The 15,841-nt window shown below is 41.1% G+C and overlaps 1 long non-coding RNA gene across 4 annotated transcripts; it reads right to left on the bottom strand.

Moving 5' to 3' along the window:
- Positions 1–533: 533 nt before the first annotated feature.
- On the bottom strand, positions 534–13,184 carry LOC109966575 (uncharacterized). 4 transcript variants are annotated; one of them, XR_002275796.1, is made up of 3 exons: positions 13,116–13,184; positions 1,385–1,528; positions 534–730 (listed from the first exon to the last, which is right to left on the bottom strand). It is a non-coding gene; the product is annotated as an uncharacterized LOC109966575 (long non-coding RNA). The 4 variants fall into 4 exon arrangements; XR_002275793.1 differs by lacking the exon at positions 13,116–13,184 and adding an exon at positions 4,229–4,525; XR_002275795.1 differs by lacking the exon at positions 13,116–13,184 and adding an exon at positions 4,131–4,206.
- Between the last annotated feature and the right edge of the window lie 2,657 nt (positions 13,185–15,841).

The following is a 15,841-nucleotide window of genomic DNA, read 5'->3' as shown; positions in this document are numbered from 1 at the left end:
TGTTATCTGTCAGTACCAGCATGTAGTTTGTCATATCCAAGTCACAGCAAGAATTTATCATCTTATCAGACAAAAATCATGTAGTCTGAATCAGGCGTAAAGTTCATCAGTCTCATTAACTCCACCTTCTGCAGCCTTAGGCTGCTGTTTTCAGCAACAAAAGCTTCAATAATAAACCCACTGTACACTATATCCAGTACCAGATTGGAGATACACAAAGGTAGCAAATAGCTTGTGAACATAACAAAGTCTTTAGTAGCTACAAAGCCAGAGATTTCCCTCTGTAGTCAGTGGAAACCAAACAGAGTTAAAAGGAGACTGAAAATTAGAATCAATGAATGCTGCTGCTCTGTGTGTAAAGAGGCAACTGTTTGCTAATTTCCTCTCCATATCTACTTTAAGGTTTTGAGGTCATATTCATTTAGGCTACATCACATTTTCTCAAAATGTTTCTTGCCTATGTCAAGCTGGTAGGGACCCCAGAGGCAATGTAACAGACAGCCGATAAACAATACTGTACTTTCAGATTCTTTCTTTAATGACTACATGAAAGGTGGTAGTGCAGGAGCTCAGGACGTGGCGTGGGGCGAAGGCTGAGGACTTAGTGGAGGTTGGCAGCAGCTCGGCGGCATGGTGCTCACTGATGTCGAGTGGAGGATCCGGGGATGCATGTCTCAGAGTGCAGGATCCAGAGGGGCAGGCGGGAGGGTGCAGGTCCAGGACACAAGAGCTGGGAGGCAAGAAAAAACACAGGGCACAAGAAGCAAACCCATGTGTAGTGCACACAGTGAAAGAAGCCAGACCAGAAACTATGGATATGCAGATGTGATATTTGTCATGACCACTCAAGTCTGTCTCCTGAGATGACACCAGGGAGGAACTGAGAGGGCGGATAGGGGAACTGACTGTGTGAGAGCAGTCAAAAGGAACATTTTTGTCCAGTGTCATGGAGATTTCATTTGTTAATAAGCTGTATCCACGGGCTATCAAGTGCTATCAAACGCAATTGTTCCTTTGCTTAATTTAATTAGTCAAGGACAATTTTGTGGCCTTAATATGTATTATATGTAAGCCTTTACGTAACAGTTAGTGAGAAACTAGAGGCACTTATTTTTGTGGGACAAGGCACTGATGGGTCTTTGTCAGTGTGAACACAGAATATGGTTGTCATGGAAGAGTTAATAGTTTTTCATTTCCTTAGGAATTACATGCATATTGGATGATTCCAATATGTCCCCCCACATATTTGAAAATCTGTCTCTCACACACAGTCACACATACATTTACAGTTTTATTTTTAATTTCTTACTTAAATTTCCCCTGTCTAGCCAGAAGATTAGGGATGGCAAACAAAAGAGTTGAAAAAAAAAGTTCAAACACTCACCTCAGTTGTCTGAGCTCCCAGCAATAAGCTTAAAGACAGCAGCAAGTGATTTGTGGACATTTTTTGCCCTGAGCTTTGCTTCTCATGCTACATGCAGACTGCCCTTTTCCTTTATGGTGGAGCTTATTGCGGCCATATGAAGCCCTAGAGGAAAACCACAGGCATTATTTATGGCTGAAAAGGTTGTTTCCAACCTTTGTGCAGGTAAAATTGTGGATTCATTTATATGTTGTAAATGGTGTATATACTGTACAGCACTTTTTTTTTTAAACTTAAGCTACATTTTTCTCTATCCAAAACTGTGAAAACTGATTCTAACTGCTGATAAGGTATTGTATGTAACACAATTCCCAAGCAAAGAAGTCAAGCAGCCTTTAGCCCATGGCATTTATCATGATACAGGATCCAAGAACAATGCCTTAGTAAATGTATACACCTCAAAGAGCTTAGGCAGCGTTAGCTATGCCCTGGAGGTTGGACCTTGGGTAAGTGGAATGGAATCTAGGGAGGAACTACACATACACTAAGTAATGCAGATAGGGGGAGCTTAATCTCTCCTTTAATGTACAAAACCAACAAGTGCTAAATGTGTGAAATAAGCCTTATTACTTTTTATTCACTTGCCTACTGTAATTGTATAAATCTACTCCAGCGTGATCACAAGCAGCAAAGGGTTTTCATGAGGTTTTAATTTACATTTTAGGCTAAAGCTTGTACTTTGCTCTTTTTAGCAGGAAGACAGGGCACACAAAGAGAAGGAAGAAAAGGATTCACAGTATTCAATAAGTTTTTTTTCCACTTCAAGTTTTATAAAAGGGAAGTCTGGTTTTGTGCCCAAAAGCTCTGAGATGACAAAAAGAAGCTTCTCACAAAAGCATAACTTAACAGCTGTTTTAGCAGAGCACAGAAGTGTGAATGCAACTTTTTCATGTTCCAAAAGGACTTTGCACATGAAAGGCTCCTTTCATGATCTTTATGTGCAGTAAAAATGGCCACTTTTTGTAGACCATGTGTGTTTTCAGGGGAGGGAAATCCAGGTGACCTTGGTTTGCACACTGTGGAGGAAAACCAGCTGTTGTGTTAATCCTGGGAGTAGCAACTTTTCAATTTCAAAAATAAAAATTTAGAATTGAAGTAACTTAGAAGCATATGAAGTTTAGTTTCAGTAAAACAGCTCTCAGGACTGCTTGCATCATTACAAATGCACCTCTCTATCAAGGCTATTTTCTTGCATGTGGTTTCAAGTGCTTGAAGACACGGCTATGCCAGAGTTGTTGACAGTCTGCTGTCACCGCTCTGCTACATTCCACTAAGTCACGTTCAAAAGTAGAGTGCCTCCAGATTTATCCCAATTTTGCCATAAGGGATCTTATTTAAGACATTCTAAGGCCTACTGGAGCCTGATTTAAAGAAGACCTAATCCAAATTTTTAAGAAGTCCCCCCCCCCCAAAGACTTTCTTCATTTTCAGACAATTCACAGTATTGCTCTGATAGAGGGGGGTCCTCAAGAACATGTCAAGTGGTGTGGAGGTAGTACATTTGAAAAGGGGCTTGATGAACCAGGTTGAATGAAATGCCTGGCTGTTAGATGTGTAGCTCTGGATATGCAACAACCATAACAAACTTCTAATGATACCATGTACTGCAATCTAAATGGGTTTTGACATAATTTAGCTATAATTTCATATATTTTCAATTTAGATTTCAACAGATTTTATATTTTTACTGGTTTAAATCTAATAGTTTAACTAAAAAGAAAAAAAAATCTAAATTTGTAGCTACAGTCAATAATACACAATTAAATGTGCCAAAGAATGGGAGAGCATTCATATGGAAGCTCAGTATATGAGTTAAATGATGTTTGCCCATTATTTGGCCCCAAACAGGAGGGTGTCAGGCTACGCTGTCTTAAATCCTCAGAGCCCCACAATAAGCAACACCATTTTCCAGACCTAACCTACCCTTAACACAAAGCCTCCCTGAGCCCTATCCTCACCCAAACAAAGAGCAGATATGTGACTTGAGATTGTATTTGCTCAAGGTTAAGCAGTGGCTGGTCCAGCTGGCTTGTAATGGCACTCACCTCTGAGAGCCAGGTCCACTCAGATGTCCAACCACTGACACTGTTCTACCAAGACTGTCTAACAAAAGAAGAATATTAACAACTGCAGTGAGTCTGTAACTATATTATCACCAATACAAGTTCTGTGTGGGTGTAGGAGAGAAGGCAAGTCTACAGGGTCATCAGGTGGGCACCTCTCACTAACTGGTGTTTCGTTGAGTTCGGCCCACAACAATGAGAAGGCGCAACAGTGTGTACCAGCGTCCCAGAACCACCCCCTCTTTGCCTGTACCCACACACCCAACACAACCTTTCATATACTCAGGGTAATTCAGGCTAACTAGTACCAGTCACAAGGACTAGCGAACATTTCAACTGCTGTTCTAGCCACCAAACCTTTACAATAACTCACCAAATATTTCAAATAGTTCACCAGATAACTAGCCACACTTCTGCTTCCTTTTACACTTCATCAGAAACCACCCCGTGTTAGTATTCATTCCAACAAAACAGTCAAACTTCTACTATGCCCTCATGTTAGATTGCTCATGCTAACACCAGGAAGTAGGCCTCAAGTCTGCTGCATGTATCAAACACTTTTACTAAGACTGTCTTCCTATGCTAATTTACTTTATCTTAACAGGCATAATCTGCACTTATCTATTTTCACCTCATTCACACACCTTTCTTTTTATCCACAGCCACTCATTGGACCTTGCTGTGCTATCAGCTAGATTCCTAATTACCAGTCTTAACCTCCTTCCTTTTATACCTTACTCACCAAGCAGAGAGACAGCTGACTTGGCTACTATAACCAACCTCCACGAGGCAGACTTTAACTTTCCAGCCATGCTCCTCTGCCTCCCTGGCTAATTCTATGTATTTCAGTTTCTTCCTCTCATAAGCTGTATCTACAGCGTCCTCCCAGGAACTGAAAGCTCAACAAAATATACAGTCTACTGTGCTTCTGACCACAACATAAGTTCTGGTTTGAGGTTAGTGTTAATCTTCTCAGGAACTATGAGCTGATTCCCTAAATCTACTTTCATTAGCCAGTCTCTCCCTGCCTTTAGCTGGCCTGCCACCTGCCTGATCAAAATTACTTGCTTCCTGCCTTTTTCACTGTCATGAATAAACAAAATCCCCTGTTGTTTCTTCTTCTCCTCCACTGATTTTACCTCTAAACGCCTACTTTTAAAAGCTGCTACAAAAAGTTTCAACACTTGATTATGTGCCCAGGTGTGTCATCTTTGAGCCAGACTTGTTTTACATCATACACAAAGGACATGTTGGGTCCTCACTTATCCATCTATTCAGATTTTGGCGAGATGGAAACACATCATAAGTGTATTTCTATAGCTTATAGGGTACGCCATTAGGCCCAAGGACTGATCCTGCTATTGCTCACTTAGTGTTGGTGCTTTGGTGCTCATAGGCTGTTTGACTGCCCCAATGGGGGCATATCTGCTGACCTAGCTTCCTGCCCATATCTTTATCTGCATGCATGTTTTCTAAGTAGTTTTTTATTAGGCACAAATTCTAAAGTAATTTATCGCTGTAATGGTAGTATTGTTTATCTCGGTTCCAGGTTCGGTGACATCACTTTAAAATGCAATATTTTTAACTACAGCATCCGGGCCATGTCCAGAGTTGGTGCCAGGACAGATTAAACAGGTTTTGACAGGAGGGCAATGTGATCATACAATGCCAATGGATCTCACAATATTTTCAAACAAGTACACTTAGCACACTGCAGCTTTATCCTTTATACTGTGAAACAAATACATATGGCCTCTCATATAATGCAGGATTACACACAGGCAACTGCCACTTCAGTACAAACTCTTGCCCTGGCTGCAGGAAGACCAATCACACAGAGTGCTGAACAAAACAATGAAGCCATCCAGTGGAATATGGGTCACTGCATAAACTGCTATAAAATACATACAGTGCCTTGCGAAAGTATTCGGCCCCCTTGAACTTTGCAACCTTTTGCCACATTTCAGGCTTCAAACATAAAGATATAAAACTGTAATTTTTTGTGAAGAATCAACAACAAGTGGGACACAATCATGAAGTGGAACGAAATTTATTGGATATTTCAAACTTTTTTAACAAATAAAAAACTGAATAATTGGGCGTGCAAAATTATTCAGCCCCTTTACTTTCAGTGCAGCAAACTCTCTCCAGAAGTTCAGTGAGGATCTCTGAATGATCCAATGTTGACCTAAATGACTAATGATGATAAATAGAATCCACCTGTGTGTAATCAAGTCTCCGTATAAATGCACCTGCACTGTGATAGTCTCAGAGGTCCGTTTAAAGCGCAGAGAGCATCATGAAGAACAAGGAACACACCAGGCAGGTCCGAGATACTGTTGTGGAGAAGTTTAAAGCCGGATTTGGATACAAAAAGATTTCCCAAGCTTTAAACATCCCAAGGAGCACTGTGCAAGCGATAATATTGAAATGGAAGGAGTATCAGACCACTGCAAATCTACCAAGACCTGGCCGTCCCTCTAAACTTTCAGCTCATACAAGGAGAAGACTGATCAGAGATGCAGCCAAGAGGCCCATGATCACTCTGGATGAACTGCAGAGATCTACAGCTGAGGTGGGAGACTCTGTCCATAGGACAACAATCAGTCGTATACTGCACAAATCTGGCCTTTATGGAAGAGTGGCAAGAAGAAAGCCATTTCTTAAAGATATCCATAAAAAGTGTTGTTTAAAGTTTGCCACAAGCCACCTGGGAGACACACCAAACATGTGGAAGAAGGTGCTCTGGTCAGATGAAACCAAAATCGAACTTTTTGGCAACAATGCAAAATGTTATGTTTGGCGTAAAAGCAACACAGCTCATCACCCTGAACACACCATCCCCACTGTCAAACATGGTGGTGGTAGCATCATGGTTTGGGCCTGCTTTTCTTCAGCAGGGACAGGGAAGATGGTTCAAATTGATGGGAAGATGGATGGAGCCAAATACAGGACTATTCTGGAAGGAAACCTGATGGAGTCTGCAAAAGACCTGAGACTGGGACGGAGATTTGTCTTCCAACAAGACAATGATTCAAAACATAAAGCAAAATCTACAATGGAATGGTTCACAAATAAACATATCCAGGTGTTAGAATGGCCAAGTCAAAGTCCAGACCTGAATCCAATCGAGAATCTGTGGAAAGAACTGAAAACTGCTGTTCACAAACGCTCTCTATCCAACCTCACTGAGCTCGAGCTGTTTTGCAAGGAGGAATGGGCAAAAATTTCCGTCTCTCGATGTGCAAAACTGATAGAGACATACCCCAAGTGACTTACAGCTGTAATCGCAGCAAAAGGTGGCGCTACAAAGTATTAACTTAAGGGGGCTGAATAATTTTGCACGCCCAATTTTTCAGTTTTTTATTTGTTAAAAAAGTTTGACATATCCAATAAATTTCGTTCCACTTCATGGTTGTGTCCCACTTGTTGTTGATTCTTCCCAAAAAATTACAGTTTTATATCTTTATGTTTGAAGCCTGAAATGTGGCAAAAGGTCGCAAAGTTCAAGGGGGCCGAATACTTTCGCAAGGCACTGTAGATATCAATATGCATTCATTGCCCATTAAGGTATCTAGAATTCTGAAATAGGCTTGACTGCCCTTTATCAAAACACACGGTAAAACTACACAAGACTGATAAATGAAATATGCTAAAAGACACACAATAGCTATATTAAAACACTGAGCATTGAAGAGCTGCGGGCCCCAGGCCGTTGCATGCATACATACCACCATCACGGGCAACTTGGGGGGTTCAGTGTCTTGCCCAAGGACACTTCGACATGCGGATTGCAGGCAGTGAGATTCAAACCTTCAACCTTCCGGATGAGAGATGACTGTTCTACCCACTGCACCACTATCACCACACACACACAGATGTGTTTCCATAATTTCAGGGGACATTATATTGATTTACATTCATTCCCTGGAAACTTACCATAACCTCAACCATAACCACACACAGCCTAACACCTAACCTATCCTCACCCTTGCCTCTCTATTCCAAAGAGTTTTGTCATTTGATGAAACAGGGAGGGCCATCAAGATAGCACTAATTCACCTAATCTTAAACCAAGCCATAGGTTTTGAGGGCTTGCTTTTTGTCCCCACACAAATGTCAACTCCCCATAGTGGGTTTGTCTTTATATACTTGTGCGAACCAACCCCTGACAGAACACCTTTCTTGTGTGGACATTTCTTCTTGTGCTGACCTTTTGGGTGGTCCACACAAGGAAAATGCTAGGATGGGCTCCTTTCATCCTAAAGAATGATCTGCCTAAGTTTCAGAAGATGACCGCATACAGAGTAAAGTCAGAAAAATGTGTGCCAGCTCGTGCTCTAAAAGTATCATGCTCTGATTAAATACTGCTTTAGCTGAATTCATGCAAAACTGCCTGTGTCTTTAAAAGGGCGCAGACAGGGCAGCTTAGAAGTGGGCGGGAAGCAAGCAATATTTATAACACCTGGAGCTTGAGGCTCACCTTCAACTAATGTTGCATTAAGATCCTTAACAGAACACAAGGGTTAAATGCATGCCTCAACACTGCGAAGACTGTGGTAGCACCACAATTGGTGTGCTGAGAGGTATAATGAGGAGAGAACCGTGAAAGCTGAATTAGACGATGGGGAAAAAAAAACAAAAAAAAAAAAACTGCAAATTGTCCACGTAAGATTTATGAAACTAGTTAGTTTTGGTTTGAAGCTAAATTCTGGTTTAGTTGTCTGGCTCATTCTCCAGTGTTAGTATTTGTGAAGCTATTAAGCTAATGTTTACCTTGAGTTATTTCTTGAAATAGAGGCTCACAAGTTAAAGCAATTTAAATTGTCTTTGAAGATATGCCAACTTTATGCAGGAAAATAAAGCTGATGTATGCTTTATTTGTAACAGTTGGTCATCTTATTCAGCTTGGGGACTGCTGATGGAAATGTCCTTCATTTAAACAACTCTCATTACGAGTGAAATAATGAAATTGGTAGTAAGACTTGAAATTACATTTACTACAAAAGTAAGCACAGAGAAGGCATGGCAGTAAAGGTTTACAGCTAAGTTCATTTGCTGTGCTGTACTGTAAGTCCTGCAGCCTAGAGAGCATAAGTGCACTTTTCAATCTCTTCATAGTTACAGCTGCACAGTGAACATTAGCTGGAGGCAGCTGAACATATAGTATATAACAAAACTCAGTACACCCCTGTACCATATCACTACAACCTTAAATGATTCAAAACTGTACCATCTTATTTTGTCTTATTTGATATGTAATAAAAAAAAAACTGGCTAAACAGACTAAATACATATGGGCCTCAACATGTCAATGTGATCATTGTGATTATTGCAACAAAAGGCAATTTACCTGTGACTGCTGCAACACAAACAATTGTGCCTGTGATTTCCAAACCATTTTCCATTCTTTATTAAAAATAGGGTGTCGTGTCCAATAACATCACTGATGACAGTGCTCAGAGTGAACCAAAACAGCAAAGTTGTGGACTATAGAATGAAAACAGTGAAGGATGCTAAAAGCCCAGCTGTAAGGAGAACTTCAGAGTCCAATGACAAACTAATTCTCATTCAAAAATATGAGCATCACCTTTCTCATTTTGCTGCCCTCATTACTGTAGCTTTAAATCTGCAATAATGGCCTTTTTCACTGCCTGGGGACTCAATATTGACATATCTTCACCTTTTAAGTTGAATTTGTGAACCTGTCAGCAAGCAGTTGCTTATTTACACACCCAGCAGTTACAGAGCATTATTGCCATTTGGAGTCACGTGTCTGGTCATCAGGTCCAATATATACAGTACTTTCTTTTAGCTCTGTTTTTGGTCTCCACCAACTCCAAAATATCTGATTCTTAATCTACGAACTGCTTGAGTATGTTCACCAGTTAGCTGCTAGCACCAAGCCTCGTCCACAAACAGTGTGTACACACAATTCTGTGCTGAAACCGTGTATACAAACAATTTATGCACAATTTTATTCAATATTCTGTATCAATATTTTCTTACCTTAATTTGTTCATACTCTGTGAACAAATTTAATACTGCCTCACCCCATGTGTATGAACAAATGATGAAGGCCTGGCTGGCTAAAAAATGCAAACACATTTTAACTGAAACTATATTAATTAAAAAGGTTTTAATAGCTAATATAATTGATTAATATAATTTAAGGCTATAATGATTAATTTACTAATGCATTGACCAAATGTAGCATATTAAATAAACATGAAATTAATGCCCTGTCATTCTGATTAATCACAGTTTTAATTGAAATAAATTAAATTTAAAAAACTGTTCTAGTTTATAAGTATATAGAGAAATGGGGGCATGGCAGCAGGCTACTTGAAAACCACTGGAATGCGCCTGTCATTTTAGAATGATTCTGATTTACACTAACATACACACAATAGAAAGAACAAAATTGGCTGGTGTCATGAATATGATGGTAATGTCTCCTGCACTTATTTTGTGCACAAGGTAAGAACATTTCTATGCGCATGTTAGTGAATAAGGTCCACTGCCTGTCTGCCGTTTGGTGTTTACAGTCTTATGCAAAAGTTTAGGCACCCCTTGATACATAACAGATTTTGGTGATTTTTTATTTGAACAGATGTTAACACAGTTTCTCTTGGAAATGGAAAAAATGCACAATATTTTCTGCAAACAGTGATGCATAGTTACTTCTTATGCCATAAATTGAACAAAAATAAAAAATAAAAACATTATTATGGCATGGTGCAAAAGTTTGGGCACCCTACACAATCAGTACTTAGTAACACCTCCTCTGGCAGATATCACAGCTTGCAAACGCTTTTCATAGCCAGCTAAAAGTCTTTCAATTCTTGTACTTGGGATCTTCTCCCATTCTTCCTTGCAAAAGGCTTCTAGTTCTGTAATATTCTTTGGTCGTCTTGCATGCACAGCTCTTTTAAGATCTACCCACAAATTTTCAATGATGTTTAAATCAGGGGACTGTGATGGCCATTCCAAAACCTTCAGCCTGCGTCTCTTGAGGTATTCCATAGTGGATTTCGAGGTATGTTTAGGATCATTGTCCTGTTGTAGAAGCCATCCTCTTTTCAGCTTCAGCTTTTTTACAGATGGTGTGATGTTTGCTTCCAGAATTTGCTGGTATTTAGTGGAATCCATTCTTCCCTCCACCCGTGCAATGTTTCCTGTGCCACTGGCTGCAACACAACCCCAGAGCATGATAGATCCACCCCCATGCTTAATAGTTGGCAAGGTGTTCTTTTCATGAAATGCTGCTCCTTTTTTTCTCCAAACATGCCTTTGCTGATTGTGTCCAAAGAGTTCTATTTTAACTTCATCAGTCCACAGCACTTGTTTCCAAAACGCATCGGGCTTCTGTAGATGTCCTGTTGCATACTTCAGACGTTGGATTTTATGATGGGGACGCAGATAAGGTTTTCTTCTGCTGACTCTTCCATGAAGGCCTTGTCTGTGCAAGCATCGCTGCACAGTGGAACGGTGCACCACCACTCCTGAGTCTGCTAAATCTTCCTGCAGGTTTTTTGCAGTCAAATGTGGGTTTTGATTTGTCTTTCTGACCAGCATACGAGCAGTTCTGTCCGAGAGTTTTCTTGGTCTTCCAGATCTCATCTTGACCTCCCCAGTTCCCCTGATCTGCCATCTCTTAATTACATTTCTTACTGTGGAAACTGCAAGCTGACAACGCTTTGCTATCTTCTTGTAGCCTTCTCCTGCATTGTGGGCATCAATAACTTTCATTTTCAGGGTCTTACACAGCTGCTTAGAGGAACCCATGGTTGCTGGGTGTCCGCAAGTGTGTGCACAAGGTTTGAAGAGTCAAGGTATTTGTACAGCTTTGAAATTGGCATTTACCAATGACAACTGTTGCTGTGCATCAGATCTAACGAGCTGATTAAGGTCTGAAACCTTGTGAGAGACTTTGAGACTCTGGAACTCTTAGGGTGCCCAAACTTTTGCACCATGCCATAATAATGTTTTTATTTTTTATTTTTGTTCAATTTATGGCATAAGAAGTAACTATGCATCACTGTTTGCTGAAAATATTGTGCATTTTTTCCATTTCCAAGAGAAACTGAGTTAACATCTGTTCAAATAAAAAATCACCAAAATCTGTTTTTTATCAAGGGGTGCCTAAACTTTTGCATAAGACTGTACATGGACTATACATTATATTTACATATAAATAGTCTGAACCAAAGCCCCAGGGACTCTATGCTTCATTATCACCAGGGAGTACTGTGGGAATGGAGCTCCATACTGGGGAAAAGGAACCGACTAGCTCCCCTGGTGAACCAGAGCTCCAGGCACCCGGCGCACCAGTTGAACCTGTGTACCCATGCTTAAGCCCCCTCCCTGGGCTAAACAATTTAAAACCGCCCAGCCACAACTTCGTGCCCCTAGTACTCCAAATGGAGTTCCATGCCTCTGGTATTACACTGTGTGGGAACAGAAATTTTTCTAAGTCCCAAACAGGACATGCTGCACTCTGCTTCACCCATGGAGAACCACACATCTCCGGCCAGGTTGTTATCATCTCTGGGCCCTCACACTGACACCCCCCCAAGCCTCTGCTACACTTTACCCAGGGAGGAGCATACACCTCCGGTCCAAGAAGTGAACACCACACAAGGGTTAAGTTTTTGACATTGATTTTCAAAAAATTTCACAAAATTTGTAGTAGTAGTTGTGCATATGAAGGTGAGGAACTATCTGTCATTCCTTCTATGGTTTTCTGGTGCATACGGTATGGGCTAATCTTTACATCCTTAGTTTTTATTATTTGGAATATGATGTTTTGGATCTTTACTTCTATTTTTGTTGGTGATAATTTTTTAGTTTTCTTTAACTTTAAATGGATCATAAAGAAATACAACGTTGCCAAGAAAACACAAAAAAATTCTTAATTGCAAGCTGTTGCGTCTGTTCTAAATCAACTGAAACTGTGGAGCTCAGACTTTTCCTTGGAAGGTAAACACTTTTTATCAAGTTTTTGAAAATCAGCACATTTGGAATATTTGCTTTTCATTTCATGTCTGTTAGAAAAAAGACAACATCTGGAAAAGATATCACCCACTGCCTTTGCTTTGTCACGTTGTAACTGTGTCCATGGTAACAAGGGTCTGGGTGAAGGCAGTGTTTCACAGGAGTTCAGCTACGTTTTTTGCTGCAGTTAATTAAAAGCCGACTGTAGATGAAAAGAACTGTCTTAGCTTTCTTCATCAGAAGATCTTTCAGTTATAAGGAAACTGAGCTTAATCTCTCACCACTGTGCTTCAAAAAAAACAAAGTTTGTGTCTTTCTGTAGAATGTCTCCTGGTGCTGCCATCCCAACAAATGAAAGCATGGTCAGGACCAGTTTTCTGCATACTCAATATGCTCACAGCTTCTTCAACACATATGGTCACCATGGCAACCACGGACCACCTCTGGCTTGTAGTGCATTTGTCAATCTGTAACCCCCTCCCCCTACACACACAAAAACACACTGCCATCTTGCTTCTTGTTGTAGCACGACATGTTTCATCAGCATGAAAATTCTTCATACTCGTACATAATTTTGTCAAATCTTATACAGTACACAGAATTTCAAATAGCTATTAAAATGGGATATTTACTTGAGCATTCTGCCTCCTCGCCAACACCACATACAGCAGAGTAGAGGTAAAAAGATTGCTGAGATGACAATGCAGAGCTGTCATTGTTTTCCTAGTTTTTATCTAAAGAGGGCAGCCTTGTGCAGCCCTTTTGACTTTTCCTCACCACAAAAAATCCACACAAACCTGCTGTGTCACAACCCACGCTATGTATGCAGAACCACCCATCCAGCAGAAAAAATCCCTGGCTGGAATATAAACCTTACTGACCCCGCCCCCACCTATCACATCAGTAAATAAAAAAATGTATTCTATGTCAGAATCTGCTTTATTGGCCAGGTGTGTTGGACACATGAGGAATTTGACTCTGGTACATCGGCTCTCAATGTGTATGTACATATCCCCATGCAAGGGGCAAGTAAACAGTAAACCAGCATAAGGCTGTGTAATATAACAAAATAAACAGTATTAACAAGCAACAAACTGTGTAAAAAATGCAAAATAAGCAGTATAAACAGGCAGTAAATAATGCAGACAGACCAAGGAATGCTCATTGTGAAATGGGATAAATAGGAGTAAAATAGAGTGCTTAAAAATAGAGACCTGTATGGATCTGTATAATCTGTACAATGTATATTTACAGGTATTGCACTGAGGGTTATTGTCCAGTCATACTGTCATGGGTCAAGTGTTCATCAGAGTGATGGCCTGGGGGAAGAAACTGTCCCTGTGCCTGGTTGTCTTGGTGCACAGTGACCTGTAACGCCGTCCAGAGGAGAGGAGTTCAAACAGATTGTGTCTAGGGTGTGAGGGGTCTGCAGTGATCCTCTCCACCCTCCTTTTGACCTGTGAGGTGTACAGATCCTCCATGGAGGGCAGGCTTGCACCAATGACCTTTTCTGCAGTCCCGACTGTCCACTGAAGTCTGTAGTTCTCCTGTTTGGTTGCTGAGCCAAACCAGACAGTTATGGAGGTGCAGACAACAGACTTGATGATTCTTCTGTAGAACTTTATCAGCAGCTCCTGGGGCAGGTAGAACTTCCTGAGCTGGCGCAGGAAGTACATCCTCTGCTGTGCCTACTTGATGATGGTCCTGATCTTGGATGTCCACTTCAGGTCCTGGGAGATAGTGGAGCCCAGGAACTTGTAGGACTTTACTGCTGATACAGTGCTGCCCAGTATGGTTAGTGTGGGTAAGGTGGGGGGGTTCTTCCTGAAGTCCACTGTCATCTCCACTGTTTTGAGCATGTTCAGCTCAAGGTTGTTGTGACTACACCACAGGACCAGCTGCTCAACCTCCCATCTGAAGGCTGTGTTAGGTTATTTCTTAGTTAGATAGATATTCAGAGATTTGTTGTCCAGAAATGTTTAGTGGAGACAGGTTGTCTAGCTCAGGCTGTTAACTGTTCAGTTTAATGTGCTTGCAGTGCAGACTGCATGTAGGCCAAGGTTGCAGGCAAAGAGCTGTTAGTATTAACTGTCATGCTAATCTTAATATTTGTCTTAATGTGTAATGTCATGTCAAATTGTTCTAGATACACACCACAAAAACAACAGCCACACACCTTGACTTTTCCTCATGTTTTGGCTAACGTTATAGTCAGCTGCAAGCTGGCATATCAGGTGACGTCACGGTTTGACGCCCCTGCATAGCATGGTATAAGCTATTATTTCTTTGTAGCTTCTTCCGGTTCTTTCAAACCAGGAACTCTCAATGAGACGAAAGAGACTGCTTTAGATTTTATAAAAAATAACCGTGCTGGTTTATTCAGAGGATCACAGGTAAAATTCACAGGACACGTCCAGAGCTCTCTCACCCCTCTACCTGCGCGCAGGCAGCAGAAAGCTGAGGAAGTCTGGACCCAACAACCTATATAATATTAATCATTTTTGGGCTAGCCCATGCTACAAGGGGCGTCAAACCGTGACGCCACCCGATAAGCAAGCTTTGCAGCTGCTCTATCGTTTAGCCAAAACATGAGGAAAAGTCAAGGTGCGTGACTGTTGTTTTCGTGGTGTGTATCTAAACAATTGGACATAACCTTACACATTAAGACAAATATTAAGACTAGCATTACAGTTGACACTAAAAGCTCTTTTCCTGTAACCTTGGTGTGCCTGCAGTCCCTGCAGGCTGAATAGTTACAGCCTAAGCTAGTCACCCTGTCTGCACTAAACATTTCTAGACAACAGATCTCTAATCCATATCTATCTAACTAAGAAATAACCTAACAATGGGCTAGCCCAAAATGATTAAAATTATATAGGTTTCATGGTCCAGGGTCTTTTCATCTTCCAAGCTGCCTGCGCGCAGGTTGATGGTGGGAGAGATCTGGACGTGTAATGTTAATTTTACCTGTGATCCTCTGAATAAAATCTAAAGCGGTCTGCTTCGTCTTATTGTGAGTTCCTGGTTTAAAAGAGCCGGAAGAGGCTTCATAGAGAAATAGAAGCTTATAGCTGACTCCTCACTGTCTCAGATGAGACCAATGACCGTTGTATCATCAGCAAACTTAAGGAGTTTGACAGAGGGGTCCTTTGAGATGCAGTCGTTGATGTAGAGGGAAAACAGCAGAGACAATAAGCACACACCCTTGGGGGGCACCCGTGCTTATTGTCCAGGTGCTGGATGTGGTTTTCCCCAGCCTCACCTGCTGCTTCCTGTCTGTCAGAAAGCTAGTAATCCACTGACAGGTGGGGGCAGGCACAGTGAGCTGGGTCAGTTTGGAGTGGAGGATGTCCAGGAT

The sequence above is a fragment of the Monopterus albus genome, unplaced genomic scaffold, assembly GCF_001952655.1.
Source record: "Monopterus albus unplaced genomic scaffold, M_albus_1.0 scaffold114.1, whole genome shotgun sequence".
NCBI lineage: Eukaryota > Metazoa > Chordata > Actinopteri > Synbranchiformes > Synbranchidae > Monopterus > Monopterus albus.
This window is presented reverse-complemented; position numbering and strand designations above follow the sequence as displayed.